The sequence below is a fragment of the Xenopus laevis genome, chromosome 7L, assembly GCF_017654675.1.
Source record: "Xenopus laevis strain J_2021 chromosome 7L, Xenopus_laevis_v10.1, whole genome shotgun sequence".
Lineage (NCBI taxonomy): Eukaryota > Metazoa > Chordata > Amphibia > Anura > Pipidae > Xenopus > Xenopus laevis.
Genome location: NC_054383.1, coordinates 126,880,280 through 126,898,018, shown reverse-complemented (window position 1 = coordinate 126,898,018; position 17,739 = coordinate 126,880,280). Strand labels below are relative to the sequence as shown.

The 17,739-nt window shown below is 41.0% G+C and overlaps 1 protein-coding gene across 5 annotated transcripts in view; it reads right to left on the bottom strand.

Moving 5' to 3' along the window:
• The window catches only part of phldb3.L (pleckstrin homology-like domain, family B, member 3 L homeolog), a 58,742-nt gene extending 42,380 nt beyond the window's left edge, over positions 1–16,362 (bottom strand). Inside the window, exons 1-2 of one of the 5 annotated variants that reach the window (XM_018226461.2) lie at positions 15,760–16,359; positions 11,170–11,342 (exon numbers count right to left, since the gene is read on the bottom strand). The gene's annotated coding sequence lies outside the window, so the exon portion shown is untranslated. Of the gene's footprint in view, positions 1–11,169; positions 11,343–15,759 lie in introns of all 5 variants that reach the window. The other 4 variants (XM_018226462.2, XM_018226463.2, XM_018226460.2 and 1 more) reach the window with 4 other exon arrangements.
• Positions 16,363–17,739: the final 1,377 nt, after the last annotated feature.

Below are 17,739 nucleotides of genomic sequence, written 5' to 3'. Positions count from 1 at the left end.
GATTTACATTCTAGCCGGCGGGAGGCAGTTCGGGGAGATTAGTTGCCCCGAAGAAGAGGAGATTTGACGCTGAGCGACTAATCTCCCCGAATCTGAGCGTGTGTCTCTGCCCTTTCCCACTTTAGGACTTTAATGGTGCATGAATACAAACATTCTGGTCACTTTACATTCTTCCTTTTACCAGCACTTCACCACACATCTCTTTTATTCTAACAAAAAGGTTTTAGATTATTTTACTGCTTTACAAGGTTGGGAGGTCACAAAGTAGAGAAAGCTTTTTTTTCCAGGATCTACATACATTTCCGGAAACTTATAAAATAATCTCTGCCTCAACGTGAGAGTAGGAAATGTTGTTTGTTCTCATTGGTTGGGCGTTAACAGCCGTTAAAGTTTAGGGGTCAGACAATGCTATTATTCCATTTCATGCCTGTCCCGACGCGTTTGTTCCCATACACACCTGCACATGGGTGCACACCTCCGTTCTCCATGCTAATTACTAATCCATGCACAAATGTCAGCCTACGGGCACTTGGTTGGGAAGACATCAAGAGGCAGGAATATTGTGATATCGGCACATGATATGATATGGTATGATAATTACCTCTTTAAGAGACCCTCTTGGTGCCCAATAATAGTTTCATTTGTCTGTATATTTTCATACTGAGCACCCTATGATATAAGGAACACCACCCAAGTGTTTGCCATGGTGCCATGCAGTCCTGGGGCTAACAGGATTTACCAGACTTTTTAAAGGAGAAGGAAAGGTTAAAACTAAGTAAGTCTTATCAGAAAGGTCCATCTAAATATACCAGTAAACCCCCAAAGTAATGTTGCTCTGAGTCCTCTGTCAAAAGAAACACTGCATTTCTTTCCTTCTATTGTGTACTCATGGGCTTCTGTATCAGACTTCCTGTTTTCAGCTTAAACCTCATTGCCCTGGGCAAGAGCATGCTCAGTTTGCTCCTCTCCCCCCACCCCCCTCCCTTCTCTACTGTAATCTGAGCCCAGAGCAGGGAGAGACTCAGGCAGGAAGTGATGTCACACCATGTTAATACTGCAGCTCCTATCCTAAACAAACAGAGAGTTTCTAGAGCTATTTACTCAGGTATGGTAAAACATTCTACAGAATAAATATAGCATTCTAGCTTGCACTATTGCAGCTAATCTATTGGCAATAAAATACCTCCGTAGCTTTCCTTCTCCTTTAAATCTGACCCATCACATATTTAAAGGAAAAGTACTCATTTTGACCCATACATGAACCAATAGGCTCCTGACACAGGTCAAGTTTGGCATAATCTGACTAACTAGGTTGGTTATTGGGTAATATGACCTTCCATGCAATGCCCCAAACAAGCAACTCTGAGAGAAACAAACTGTATCAGGATCTTCTTCAAAAAGGGTCTGTACAAGACAATTGTAGATATGCAAACGTGCTCAGATGGTTGGGCATTATGGTCAGTATTAGCAGGGCCGCATTTAAGCCGGCTGGTCGAGGATTCGTGTGGGGAGAGTCCCGACATTTTTCGTCCAGTGGAGATCGGTTGTTTGGTCGATCGGACAGGTTAAAAGAATTCTGTTGGCTGCGGTAATATCTCTGCGTGTATTGCCGATCGTACGATTTTCTGTGATTGATTGTCACTAGCTTTGGTTGGACATAACTTTCGTACGATTGCTGTCAGGGGCAGAAAATCGGCTGATCTGTTCTTTTCTGATTTATTTGATCGTAATGGTTAGTGGCAGGTCGGGAGATGGGGAAGTCCGATCATACGTTGATTCGTATGATCGGATCTTTGCGTCTATGACCAGTACTGGCTTTAATGTTGCACCAAAGTTGTAGCCAGTCTAAAGATTGCAAAAAGTAATGATATAAATATATATATATATATATATATATATATATATATATATATATATATATATATATAATCCTCCTCCAAAGAAGCCGCACAACTCAGGACTTATAATAAAGTGATGAATTTATTAAGATACACTAACGTTTCGGCTGCCACACCAGCCTTTGTCAAAGTAACAAAATGTTAAAACATTTACCTATAAATACCCCACCAATGGCGCGAAAATAACCCAAACCCTCCCACTCTGACGTATATGCATGTAATTATATTACCCCCACCTAAAAACTCCATAAAATTTCAATCAACAAATAAATATCGTTTAAGTTAGTGAAATCCACCCTGTATGGTGAAAAAGTATCAAAATGCGAATAGCTTCAATGTCTCCTAAAGTGCTGTTAGTGCGTCAAATCTGTGTGTGGGTCGATTAAAGGGCGCACGGGGTGAGATATTCTGACACTGGGTGATTGAGCTAATTACGGGCCCACTGGGACCGCAGGATCAGAGAGATTGTTTGCACTTAGCGGTATTAAGCCGGGTAAATATGAGGCTGACACGGTAAGGGTTTATCACATGGGCACGGCGGTTGTCGCTACACAATAGCGGTAAGTTTGTTTTGATTCAGTTGTTTAAGCCGACTATTAGCTTTTTAATGATGTGCATTTTAACTGATGTTTATTAATAATTTATAACATTATCCACGATGGGCACTACAGATCATCAGCGTGCTGACACTTGTCTTCATTACAACAATGTATCGGATGGTCACTTTAGGAGACATTGAAGCTATTCGCATTTTGATACTTTTTCACCATACAGGGTGGATTTCACTAACTTAAACGATATTTATTTGTTGATTGAAATTTTATGGAGTTTTTAGGTGGGGGTAATATAATCACATGCATATACGTCAGAGTGGGAGGGTTTGGGTTATTTTCTCGCCATTGGTGGGGTATTTATAGGTAAATGTTTTAACATTTTGTTACTTTGACAAAGGCTGGTGTGGCAGCCGAAACGTTAGTGTATCTTAATAAATTCATCACTTTATTATAAGTCCTGAGTTGTGCGGCTTCTTTGGAGGAGGATTGTATGCAGTACTGCGAGGCATGCACCTAGGCCCTGAGTGAACATTTGTCGTGAGTGCTGGGATTTCGGGGGATTATATATATATATATATATATATATATATATATATATATATATATATATATAGCTTTTTCTGTATTGTTTCCTGAGCACAACTGTCATAGTCTGGTTTCTAAAGAGTAGTAGCTGTTTCCCTTTAATAAGCCACAAACTTTGCTTTTGTTTTGCTCATATAACTATTACTTATATCTGCTTTGAATACTCCTTTGCAAGTTGGAAACCGATTCCTCATAATTAACATGAAAGAGAAAGTGAGAGATCTTGCCCAGTCTGTGCCAAATGCGGTGCTTTTATTTCAGTGAAACCCCCTTCTCATGTTTCCCGATTACAGTCTGTTCAGCCTCCACTTCTCCGAAAAACACTTCCATGTTAACTTCAGACACTTCTGAACCAATTATGAGATTGTCTTATTATACTTTTTATTTAACACTAATATACCGTACCCTGAAGCACCGAACTGACATTACACATCATTTCCACCAGTCCCTGCCCCAGTGGAGCTTACAATCTAAATCCCTGTCACGCACACTCTGGTCTGTTTCATTGGGAGCCAAACTGCCTGTATGTTTTGGGAGGAAAATGGGATTGTCCAGAGGAACCCCACACAGAGAACATACAACATCCTTGCACCCTAGTGCCTTAACTGGGATCAAAATTAGTGTTCCAGTTTTGAAAGGGTGTAATCGCTGTGCCATAGTAAATCCCCACGTCTGCAAAGCCAGACACAATTCTTGGTGTTTTAGGCTAGGGCAAGATGGGCAGAAATCCTGGGCCGGATTTACATAGCGGGAGCCCCTAGCCCACTGCCATACGTCGCCCCTGTCTAGCGTTGTCTAGGGTTGCCAGGCTGGGGCCGGTATTACAAATTTACAGGCAATGTAGCTGCCGGCAGATTTGTAATACCCCTAACAAAAGCCCTTGGCCCACCCCCAATCCACTCAAAACATACGTTTTCTCCGCCTTCTTGTCATTGCACGCTGTGGCTCCACCCCTTTTTACATCATGGCCCGCCCCTTTTTGTTCCCACCCCCCACTTTGAGGTTGGCCAGTGGGGATTTCTGCTATCAGTTTTCTGCCTCTATGTAGCCATAGTCTTTATGCTCTTGCACTTAGGCCTGGGTTTTTGGGCTGCATGGCACATGTAAAACGCAGGGGGGCATAAATTTTATTAGAACTGTGCACCAAAGTAGAGATATACAGCATGTTGTGTTCTGCTGCATCTGGCACAGCCGTGGCCACGCTTTTAATGTATTTGATACCCTGGGTGTTTAAAGGGGATGTAAAGGCAAAAAAAATTAAATCCCATTTTTATTTTCTTTAATGAAAAAGAAGCCTATCTCCAATATACCTTAATTAAATTTTTTTTATAATAAACCTGACTGTATGCAGTGAAATTGTCCCTTCATTTTATTTGCTCTGAGAGCTTCGGATAGGAAACTTCAGATGGTCCCTAACTGCTCTGCAGGGAAACAATCATACTTTCAAACGGCAGGGGGAGCTCCCCTGCCTTACTTCCCAGAACTCGAGCAGCTTTATTTGTTTCCCTATAAAGCAGCCGGCGACTGTGAAGAGATTTGTATCCACAGATCCAGTACAGTCTGCATATTCTGAATTCTGGATTCTTAATCAGTCTTGCTGTATCTATGGCTTCTATGGCAAATATTATTTGACCTGTGCTATTCTGATAATTTATGACGATCCCTAAGCTTAACCTCCCAACTGAAGCCCAGACTGCACTGAGCATGTGCGTAGTCTTGGTCTTGCAAAGATGTTTAACAAAGTTACAAGATGACAGCTCCCTGTGGCCAACTTTGAAAACATAAATCATTTGTTTGATTAGGCTTCAGGTGCAGTAAGTTCATGTTTATGTTTAGTATACAAAATACAGCATTTCTACCATTATTTTAGACTTTAGTTCCCCTTTAACTGCCTGTATACATGAGTCCATGGGCATACACCCTATTCAGTGAAAATTAGTGATCAACGAATTCATTCTCAAGGCGCGAATTTGCGCGTTTTGCCGTCAGCTAATAAATTCGCGAATTTGCCATGATAAATTAACGGCGACGATTAATGGATTCCCATTGACTTTAATGGCCGCCAGTGTCAACTTTGACACCGACGACCATTTTGACACCATAATGGAGTTTCTTAACTTTTTCGTCTGTTTCGTGAATTTCTTGGGAAATTCGCTAAATTCAGGACAAATTCGCTCATCACTGGTGAAAATACTTTATAGTGCATTCTAGGGCACCACAACAGCAGATGCCTCTCAGGCCTCACATGTAAATAACACACACATCACTGCCAATATAAACATATGAAAGTCCCATGCCTGAATTTCCATCTGTACTTTTATCAGTGAATCCACATGATAAAAAGCCTCAAGTGATACCTGAGGTTAAACAAATAACAAAAAAAAGGCAAAATACAGATTATTGGGCTTTGAATTAATATATTCATAGGAGCAACCCAAGGACATGACTTATTATAGCCCTTTTATTTGTCAGTTCTTGTGTTTATGGGTCACACTGTTGTACACAACACATTCCTAACAGCCAACCTGTATTTTCCATTCCTTTAAAAGGTTAAATGACACGCGCATCCTGGTCGCACACATGTCACACTCACATCGCATGTATTTGCATTACCTGTTTGTCTTGTGTTTTCTTAGTTACAACACCAGCTTCTGCCTCTGGCTGGCCCTGCCCTTAACTCTTTCCCAGTCAGAGCCGGATGAAACTTATAGTTCCACACAATGTGAAAGCACAAGGCACAGGTAGCAGCACATCTCACTTCTCTTTTTCTGATTGGTCCCAAAGGGGCTAAGTCTCTCCCAGCAGCTCATTCCAAGAACAAATTGTCCCATATATGCAGTGGAATAACTAGAGATAACTGGGACACAATAAATCCATCATATATAGATATACAAGTATGGGACCTGTTATCCAGAATGCTCTGGACCTGGAGTTTTCTGGAAAATGGATCTTTCCATAATTTGGATTTTCATACCTTAAGTCTACTAGAAAATAATTTCTCCGTAGAATTGTTTTGCCTTCAATAAGGATTAATTAAATCTTAGTTTGGCTCAAGTACAAGGAACAGATATGGCGCCTATCCAGAATGCTCAGGACCTGGGGTTTTCCAGATCTTTCCCTAATTTGGATCTTTATACCTTAAATCTACTAGAAAATCATGTAAACAATAAATAAACCCAATAGGCTGGTTTTGTCTTCCAATAAGGATTAATTATATCTTAGTTGGGATCAAGTACAAGCTACTGTTTTATTATTACAGAGAAAAGGGGAATGATGTTTAAAAAAAAAACCGATTATTTCATTATAATGGAGTCTATGGGAGACGTCATTCTGTAATTCCGAGCTTTCTGGATAACAGGTTTCCTGATAACGGATCCTATACCTGTATCATTAGCCAAGCATTTTCATGCAGTATTCCTGTAAAAATGGACAAAAAGATCTGCAGCGCTACAAGCCCATTTTGTGGCCACGCCCCCTGAATACCACATCGATTTTACAAAATGTTGCAGGTTATGGAAAGTTTAAACACATTTCTGGGGATTTCAGGGTCAAGTTTTATGTGTTACAGCAGTTTTACTAATAAAGGTGAATCGTCCTTTAAGCTGTAAGTCACAGTTTCCCCAAGAGACTTGCGTATCTTATATTGTTATTGTTACAATTGTATCTTTGCTTATTTTAAATAATTAAAAATGTAAGTGCAGGTGCTGCATATTGTGGGCTCTCAGCCAAAAAGTCTCTTATTTAATTACGTTTTAGAAACATTGTATCTTTTTCTGATATCAGGAGATGTTTTAGTAACAATCCGGAGCTGAGCTGCTAAAATCAGGACTGTCTCACAGAAGATAGGATAGTTGGGAGGTATGATACAGGTTATGGTGCTCCACATTGACTTATAATATCCTCAGTACAGAGGTACTTATTGTACATCACGAGTGCTAATTATAATCAGACACTATTTATATTGTGGATAATGTATCCCTTTTTGAGTCAAGGCATAAGGTTGAAGGCCAAGTGAGGTCACAGAACTTTGAGGTTGTTTCTAGTATTCTCATATATTACAATTTGTGGTACATTATTCTTTATACATACACAAGTTTCAAGTGACACAAATGACATCATTTATTCTAACTGATGACATCACGGTGTACCATTTATAAGGATAGAATTCTACATTCAAACCTTGTTACATGATCACTTTTTCTTTTTTTGTTTTCTTTTCGTTTTTTTCTATTCTTTTTCTTTTCTTCCCTTTTTCTCAGATATCAATCTGTCACCTTTGATATTTTGTATTATGGTTATTTAGTTCAAATGTAATACAAAACTCCAAAAAACTGATAATCATAATAATAATAAATATATATATATATATATATGGATAGAATTTCCAGGATATGCATGGCTCTTATGTATTATCTTATTATTATTATTATTATTATTATTATTATTATTATTATTATTATATTAACCCTACATTGGTACCATCCAATGACTATGGGGGGTACCAAGATTACTAGTATATGGGAAGGGGTAAGTGCCCATTAGACATTAGGAGGGAAGAAATGGGATGGTGACACTCCAATTTGTGTTGATGGGGATTGCTTGGTATTGGACAGATTATATTTCACCATAAAGGGGCAAGGCCATGGTAGATTGAGGTTAGGGTTGCTACCTGGCCGCTATTTCACCAGTCTAGCCAGTAAAATACAAAAAAATACGGAATTACAAAATTACTGACAATATACCTGAATAAATTTATAATAACTAGGGATGCACTGAATCCAGGATTCGGTCTGCCCGGCCGAACCGAATCCGAATCCTAATTTTCATTTGGTACAATCTACTTCTATGTGAACCCCCCGCTAATATAGTTTACAGGAAAAAATGGCAACCCTAATTGGGGGTGGGGTTGTTCTATTTGGAAAGCATTTTTAGGGCCCCATTCAACGGACAAAGGGGGGACCGGTGTAAAGCGAACTAAGAACCTGAACCCCCAGGTGGATAGTGCGCTGCTAAGTAGAATGGGGCCCATTAATTACTACGTTTCTGCAACGGCAGGACCACTGTCACTTCCTCATGTTTTTGGTTTGATATTAACTGCACAGGTGAAATCAAAGGGTTTTTATTTTCAGGGGAAAATGCCAACACTGTCACTGCAATGTCTGAACCGAAAATGGGAAAACTAGGGGCTTTGCAGGGGCAGCTCCCAGGTTGTTATGAAGTGAAAGACTATTGATGTTACAGGAAAATCTTTCAAATAAGAAGTGCAAGAGAGAAGCCTGCTGAGTGCTGAGAATTCTGGGAGCTGGCATTCAAAACAGCCAATCAGACTGCAGCTCTAACTGTGGGCGCAATATCAGTTATTAGAGCAGAAATAGATGTTTCATATCTATGTGACTATAGAAAAAGAAATATTTGTATTAGTTATTTTCTGTGATCATTTATACAGTAACCACAGTATTGGCAGGGACATTCCATGTTTTTTTTATTTTCTTTTTCAATAATGTTTTTTTTTAATTATTTGACTTTTTTCATTCCATAGCTCTCAGGTTTGGTATTTCGGTTTTCATTTCTACGTGGTTGCTAGGGTCCCTGAAGGTAGCAACATAGAGGAGTTTTAAAAACAAAAGAGAGGAAGACTTATGGTGGAATCTCGTTGCTAAAGAAACTGACATACAGTGTTTTTATTTTCCAGGTAAAAAGCTGAATTCTAACTTTAATTGAATCAGCTTCAAAGTTGCTTAGATTTCCTCCCCTGCAACATTCTTAGAATAATTTGAGGCCAACAGGTTAAGGTTTCAATAGGGTTAAGGCGATAACTAAGCATAATTTAATATAATTATACCCATGTGCTGTACACAGTGCAGAGTCACCTGCATACAAACATCTTGCTATTGGCCCTAGGAGGCTGCTGGGATTTGTAGTTAGTAACTAAAAATCCCCAATTAATAAGGTAAGAACCCCATTAACTATAGAATTGTTATTGTATATTGTGAGATGTTCTATCTGCACCCCCGACGAGCTCAATGACTTTTGAAGGATGCTGGGAGTTGCAGTTGGTCAGCAGCTCAGAAGCTGCCTGTCTCTTTAATGTTTGATGACACATTACAGTAGCATTTTTAGCAATCCCTGTTTGCCTGGACAAATTCCTGGTACAATTTAGTGCTGGCAGCAGAAGGACCTGTCTGACCCATACACATGATATAGCAAGGTTATATGCAAAGCGGTGCAGTCAGCAGCAGCACATAGTTCCCATCCCCCTAGTAGAACATGTATTTCTCACTTCCTAATGCCAAAGATTAGAGCCCTGAACAAATTGCTCATTGTAGCTAAATTTTGGAAAAGAACAGGAGTTATTTGCATTGAAAACTATATATATATATTTATAATTAAAAAACACAATGAAATGCTGCTCATACCATATATATATATATATATATATATATATATATATATATATATATATATATATATATATATATATATATATATACTACATATATACTATATACTATATATTAGGGATGCACAGAATCCACTATTTTGGATTCGGCTAAACCCCCAAATCCTTTGCGAAAGAAGGATTCGGCCAAATACCGAACCAAATCCTGATTTGAATTTGCAAATTAGGGGTGGGAAGGGGAAAATATTTTTTACTTCCTTGTTTTGTGACAAATAGTCATGCGATTTCCCTCCCCACCCCTAATTTGCATATGCAAATTAGTATTCAGTCAAATCCAAATCCTGCTGAAAAAGGCCAAATCCTGGCCAAATCCCAAATCGAATCCTGGTTCGGTGCATCCCTAATATATATATATATATATATATATATATATATATATATATATATATATATATATATATATATATATATATATATACTATATACTGTATATAGGTATTGGATCCCCTATGCAGAAACCCTTTTTCAAGACAGCTCTAAATTATTGCGAGAAGGCCATCTCCCATAGACTCAAATAATTCTCATTTTTAAAGATGATTCCTCTTTGTAATAATAAAACAGTAGCTTGTACTTGATCCCAACTAAGATATAATTAATCCTTATTGGAGGCAAAACCAGCCTATTGGCTTTAGTTAAAAATGATTTTTAAGTAAACAAGTATATATTTAGGTATGGGACCTATATATATACTGTATATATTGGACTTCTTTCTAGCCTCCCAACATGAAAAGAGAAGCTTGGCTAAGGTGACAATTAATTATGATGAGTTCATTAGCTCGTTAAATTAGTAATCCCTGATATTTAGCCTTTGCCTATGACTATGTTTAAAAGAAGCATGAAATGAGTCAGGCTGTGTTTTAGCATTATCAATAAATGCCTTTTGTCTTTGCAAGCCAGGTGTGGAGCAGCTCATTCACTATTTTTCCTCATACAATTCGGGGTAGCAAGCCCGTCATATTTGATTGAGTTATCTCAGGAAGTTACGTTTCCTAAACAGATCTGTGTGTGAAATAAAGGAGGTGGCACTGTGGCTGCTAGTTATGTGAGATGGGCTATTGTACCAAGAGTTTCACTAATATCGACTGTCTTTTCAGGTGCAGTGAATGAGGCACGTGCACACACCTTTCACACACAACAGCTTCGTTTTACACAAATGAACACACCCAGCGTCGTTGTCCCAGATTCCACAGGCTCTGACCAGCTGGTATTTGCTGGCGAGTGACAAAAGCATGGCAGGTGTATGCAGGCTGGACATCAACTCGCTGTATACACAATATATTCATAAATAAGAAGAATTTAAGATATGCAATGTTTTAAAAATATGACTGGTTGCTATTGACAACTGCACTTGAGCAAATTAATCTGGGCACATCATAACTGCGTCTTTGGTTACCGTTGTGCTTATGGGCCCATTGCCGTTCCTTATCTTCTCTCCTATACCCTGCCTCTTCTACCCACTGCTTAACTTCTACAGGTTTATAACCTATTGTAATTAATTAATTGTAATGAATTAAGTGAAATGGGTGTCTACAATTACTCTCTCTCTCTCAAGCCAGAATCTGGCTAGAAGTTGCCTGGGAAAATTTTAAGCCATAAGGGGTACCTGGCTAAGTATTCAAACTGTTTAAGTACATCTAAACTCATACAGTATAATATATAAGACAACTTGTACCTCTATCTCACCTCCCCTCTCTACTTTCTCTCTTCTTCTTCTTCTTCTGCTTCTTCTTCTTCTTCTCTGTTTTCTATTGGTTTTGTAAACGTTTAAATTTAAGTCTAACCGACTGTGCTGTGACAAGCCACACTCCCTTCCTCTACCTCCTCACCAAAGTGCCATATTGAAGCCTGCAAATAATTTACCGCAATTAGTGCATAAAACTTTTCCATAGCCCGGGGCAAAGAATCATAATGGCTTCGACCCCAGTTACTCCAGCATTGCATCTCCCAGCAGCCACCTGTAGCCTCCCAACATAAAAAGAGAAGCTTGGCTAAGGTGACAATTAATTATGATGAGTTCACTAGCTCGTTAAATCAGTAATGCCTGATATTTAGCATTTGCCTATGACGATGTTTGAGAAAAGCATGAAATGTTTCATAGCCTTATGTGTTATAGCCTTATTAATAAATGCCTTTTGCCTTTGCAAGCCTGGTGTGGAGCAACTCATTGACTGACAGCTTTTCCTCATACAGTTCCGGGTAGCAAGCCCGTCATATTTGATTGAGTTATCTCAGGATGTTACGTTTCCTAAACAGATGTTTGTGCGAAATGAAGGAGGTGGCGCTTTGGCTGCTGGTTGTGCCTATTTATGTGAGATGGGCTATTGTAACAAGAGTTTTACTAATATCTGCTGCCACCGCCAGCCACCTCGCAGAGGGATGATGGGAGGTATCGGCCCAAATCCGCTTTAAGGGTCAGGGCACACAGGCAGGTCCGGGGTGATTAGTCGCCCGACGACAAATCTCCTCTTCTTTTTCTCCCCGAACTGCCTTCCCGCCTGCTAAAATGTAAAACAACGGCGGGATGGCACTCAGAGCGATTAGTTTTCCGAAGTCGCCCAAAGTTTCCTCGTCAGGCAACTTCGGAAAACGAATTGCTCCGAGTATGCCACGGGCAACACTAGAGACCCCAGCCATAGACAACTACATAAATCAGTGTTTCCCAACCTGAGGAATACTATATGGGTCCCTCGCTCCAATAACCCGACTTCACATAGGTACTTAAATAGTTCAGCCCATGACATGCCCTGAAGCAACAAATCACTTTACTTCTTGCCTGTTATTTGTATTATCAGCAATGGAAAGCAGATCCCTCTTCTCACATTTCCCAGCAGGAAAGTTTAGAAATAGAGGACAGCTTTCCCCCACAGTCTGTCATCTGCTTCCACCAGAATTGTCTGTCTGACTGCTGCCCTGTAACAGGTGCACCAAATGGCCCCCTGGGACCAATTACTGGAAAAATGATAATAAAAGGACATTAGTTCCTACTGGACTCATTTACTAACACTGGGCACACTGGCCTCAAAGTTTGCCCCAATACATCAACGAATATCATCAAATATATAATCACTTTTAAGTGCATTTAAAAAATAATACTGGCTGCCTAAAACACTAAAAGTTGGACACCCCTTTACTGGAGGAGAACTAAAGCTTAACTAAATAAGTAGGGTAGATGTACATGATGTTTTGTGCTTCTGTACCAGCCCAAGGCAACCACAGCCCTTTAGCAGTAAAGATCTGTGTCTCCAAAGATGCCCCAGTAGCTCCCCATCTTCTTTTCTGCTGATTCACTGCACATGCTCTGTGCTGCTGTCACTTACTGAGCTTAGGGACCCACTCACAATATACAGTACACATAGAATAGAAATGTCACAATATAAGGCTGATTAGTAATTAATACAGATAATTACTACATGGCAGCACAGAAACCAGTGCAATTAGCATCAGAATTTAATAATCAGCAAACCTGTAGCATCAGCTTATATTACAGGGGAAGCTCATTTTCTGCTGGATAATTAGTGACGACCCCTAAGCTTAGCTTCTCACAGACACTTTCGAAGATGGTGACCCCCTGTGACAAGTTTAAAGAAGAAGTAAACCCTAAAAATTATTATGGCTAAAAATACCATATTTTATATAGTGAACTTATTGCACCAGCCTAAAATGTCAGATTGTCAATAGCAGCAATGATCCAGGACTTTAAAGGAGAAGGAAAGGCTTTGTACACTTGGGGGTGCCAAATATTAGGCACCCCCAAGTGATTGTATTGATTTACCTTAGACCCCATGCCGGTGCTCCTATCAGTAGAAAACTGCACTGACCCGGGGTTATTCCAGTGAGCACCATGGAGCGATGCTCTTCCGTGAAGCCTTTCCTTCTCCTTTAAGGGTTTTTTTTATCTCTGCAAATTTTCACCGCAGTTTCATGAAAAAAAATTTGCACATGGCGAAATTCAGAATTTCACTTGAAATCCATGGCTGGCTCATCACTAATTTTCAGTTGCAGCCTGTGCAGATAATGATTGTACCGGTAGATCTGCTTGGAGATGTAGATTAACAACAGATGGAGCACCGCTGGTTGACTAGTGTTGCCACTGGGGCCTGATGTTGAAGACCCTGATACTAGAGGTGCTGATCATTCAAAATTACGATCTTGGATTACTGAGGGGGGGGGGAGTGAAATAGGAAAAGTAAGTTTTAGGGGCCCACTGAATATGGAAAGGTTTTTACTGCAGTAACTGTGAAAGAGGACCATATTTATTCTTTAGTTGGAGCCCTCCTATCTTTTTTTCATGCTTGGGGATAACCAGTCTCCTGAGTTATGAGTACATACCCTTGCTGAATTCTAGGTTCCCTAGGCAAGTATACACTGGGACACTCAGGGGCTGGGTCATTTTATTACCATTACACATTTACAAATGCACTTATGTCCTTAGAGGACAAGGAAAAGTAGAATCACTGGGGATAGAGCCAAGTTCTTAGGCAACCACTAGCGATTCTAGTCACTTACTTCAGATACCAGGTGGGAGCTCCTCTTCATGTACAAGTGGACCAGGTCTAGACTGAGATTCAAAATAGGCCCTGGCATTTCAGGTACACAGAGACCCAAACAGGCCACATAGCAGCCCAAACAGCCTCCCACCAGCCCAAAATATAGTGACTGTCTATGGCAACTTATAGCAGCCCCTCTGCCATTTGCCAGAACCCACAGATTGCCAGTCCGGGCCTGAAGTGGACTAACCAGGGGTATAGAACTGTCACACTCTTCCAGTGCCCCAGCATCCCACAAGCACAAACGTACAATAGAAATTACATTTTCTGTACTGCACTGAGGATACTGCGGCACTGGATGAGTATGACGGCACATCACTGAGAAGAAGAGGAGCACCAGCCCAGGGTCTCAAGTAAGGGGTGCCTAACGACATGATTCCACCTTTACTTGTCCTTTAATATCCATTTGTTGAACAACACAGAAGCAACGCCACTGATGATGTCACATCAACTAAATAAACATTCCGTATGTCACATATCTCTAGCAACAAAGAAAAATATTGTTCAGCCTATGGCATATTCTGTGACTCTTTATGGACAAATTGTTGAAATGGTAAAAAAGAAAAACAGGAATATTATTCCAACCGTCCAACTCTTGTGTAGGGCAAACACTACTGAATTCAATGTGAATAACAACACCAGTGTATCCTCGGTCCAAAGCCACAAGGTTCTGACGGGTCGTGGAACTCGGTGACCTATAGCTGATGACATCACTACGCACCGTTTATAGTCAATGACATTTTGTAACACCTATTTAGAGCCGATGACATCACTAAGCACGTTCTCTATCAAATGCAATATTATATGGAAACAATTATCCAGAGTAGTTGTGGCTTTCTTGCATTGTATCCTTACGCTATACAATGTAACAAGACATATATATATATATATATATATATATATATAACAGTTTATCCAACAGATAAATATGTCACTTCCAAGCACTTGAACTGAGTCCATCTGTTTTCTATGTAGATGAGATTAAGTGGAAAAACGGAGCATTTTTCCATGTGTTTTTTTTTTTCCAAAATGGCACACATACATATAAACATAAGTTTCTCCTATATGCAGGGTTTGTTAGTGCTTACAGCAAACTAAAGTTACATACAGAAGCCACGGCTAACAAAAATACCGAACACTACCCAGCCAGTTGAAATGGTATGTCCCTAATTTACCAGCACCAACCTGATGACCACAGGTCAAAAGTCTTTTGGGGGAATTCTGTTGTAGTGCAATTTTTGGCAGCCTTTGGCTGTAGGTGAAAATGCTGTGAGCTACAGTTCCGTAACAACAAGAGGACAGCTGACTGCCTTTCTATATACCATAATGGATATTATTAATGTAGATCTCTGCAAAGCCAACATCACCCAGAGACTGAGGATTCTGGGAGTTGTAGTTAAGGTTTACAATCCTAAACATCCAACCTTATCTCTCTCTACCTATAACCTCAAGAAAAAAAAAAGCAGGGAGTGTTGTCAAGTGCAACTGGGGGAAACCTTGAACTGAGAGGTTAGATCTGTTTATAATTAATCATATCCCCCCCCCCCATATACATCTGTATGAGAGCTGGCATGTGCTCTTTGTACAGTAAGTCAAAGGTTAACAGTGATTTCTTTTTTATAAAATCCCACCTGTATCCCATTTATAGGAAATGCCTAACCAGAGAAATAACCAGAGAGAGAGAGCAGATGTACAGTATATAGATATATAGTTACCTTGGCAGGGGCTGTATTTAGCAGACTGATCTCTGACCCGCTGCTCTCCAGGACCAAAGTCTCCCTTGTGCCCAGTCAGTTCCTAAGTCGGTGTTTCCCACACGTCGTTAGCTTCTCTGTACAGTTCCACAGCCAGAGCCGGTACTGGTCTCAGTGAGTGAGAGAGGGAATGAGAATCTGATCCACAGGATTAAAGCCCTGCGTATCTTGTCGGTGCTATATAAATAAATGATGATGATGATGATTAGCTGAAATCTGTGCCGGGGGGGTGAGATGGTGACGGTTCTCAGGTGGTTAGTGGGTGCCTGTGCCGTGATGAGTGAATAAGGTGCCAGGAACAGAAATAATACCTGTGCCAGGGGTATAGTTGGCTAAGGAAAAGCTGTGAGTGGCATCCTCAGGTTCTGAGTGGTGGTTACCTGTGTCCAATGGCCAACAGCTGGTGAGTTTTCAGGCAGAACAGAGGAATAGGTGCAGCCAGCAGCCTGTGACAGAGTGAATCATTCACTTCTCTCCCTCTTGTGCCTGCACTTTGCAAATCCAGCCCTCTCCTTTACACACTCCTCCTCCCACTCCATTGTGCCTCCCCCCCATGCACTCATGTTCCCCTGTCTCTCTTCCCTCTCGCCTGCTGCCTATCAAAACAAACCTTATGTAAACTCCATTGTAGAAAAGGTTTCCTTTATAGTAAGTACAATAGGCTGTCTCTGCTGTGCAGCAAGTTTCTGTGTATTTGCACCGCTCCGACCAGAAACTAATTAAATACAAGCTGCCCACACCCCCTGCCTGGCTGCAGAAACCCAGAGGAACCAGAGAAGGTGGAGAGAAATCAGTGGAAACATACAAGTCTTAAGGCCCCTGTACATGGGCCAATAAAAGCTGGTGACAGACAGAGTCGGCAGCTTATTGGCCTGTGTGTGGGGCCATCCAACGGGCTTTCCCGATATATATCTGGCCAAAGGGCCGCCATCAGAGATCGCAGAGCCACATATGAAAAAATTTCCTGGGCCCCCTGGGCTGTGCCCACCACAAGCCCCACCTACAGGTCCGCCCACCCCACCCCACAGGTCCACCACACACTAAAAAAAAACAAAACATTGGTTGCTATGGTTCCCACATGTTAATAAAAAAATAAAAAAACATTGGTGGTCAGGCCCCCCCATTGAAATAAACATTTGTGGTCAGGGCCCCCCATTAAAAAATATTGGTGGCTAGGACACCAGATGGGCAAAAAAATTGGTGGCCAGGGTCCCCCCATTGAAAAAAGCATTTGTCGTCAGGGCCCCTCCATTCAAAAAAAACATTTGTGGTCAGGGCCCCCCATTAAAAAATATTGGTGGCTAGGACCCCACATGGGGAAAAAAATTGGTGGCCAAGCCCCCACCCCCACGTTATAAAAACATTGTTGGCCAGGGCCCCCCTTAAACGTCCATGTAAAAAAACTTGCCCCCCCCCAAAAGTTTAAAAAAAATGTGGTGCCCAGGGCCCCATCACACAACAGGGACCACAAAGGGTTACCTTTGGGGGGCCCTGCCATGTTACACTTACTTCATTAGCGTAGCCCACCTGCTGTCAGTGAGCTGCCAACTACAGAAGGGAGGAGGGGAGCACAGGTGGCTGCATTTTCTTCCAGTGACAGCATTTTCTTCCCTTATTGGTCACAGAATTTCAAGTCCTGGTAAAGCTGCATGGTGATTGGATAAGCTGGAGAAGAAGTTTAAACCTCAGCTATCCAATCCCTGAGCGGCTCAACCGGGACTTAAACTCAGTGACCAATAAGGGAAAGTAATGGACAGAAGATACCTCCCCTTGTGCTCCCGCCCCCTGCCTTCCCGAAGTCAGCAGCTCAGAAAGCAGGGGGGCCGGCTAATCAAGTAAGTGCAGTGTGGCCAGGCCCCCCTTACCCTCGGGGCCCCCTACAACTCTCCCCCCTGATGGCTGCCCTGTCTGGCCCTGCCAATCGGGCAGGGTAAAAAATCT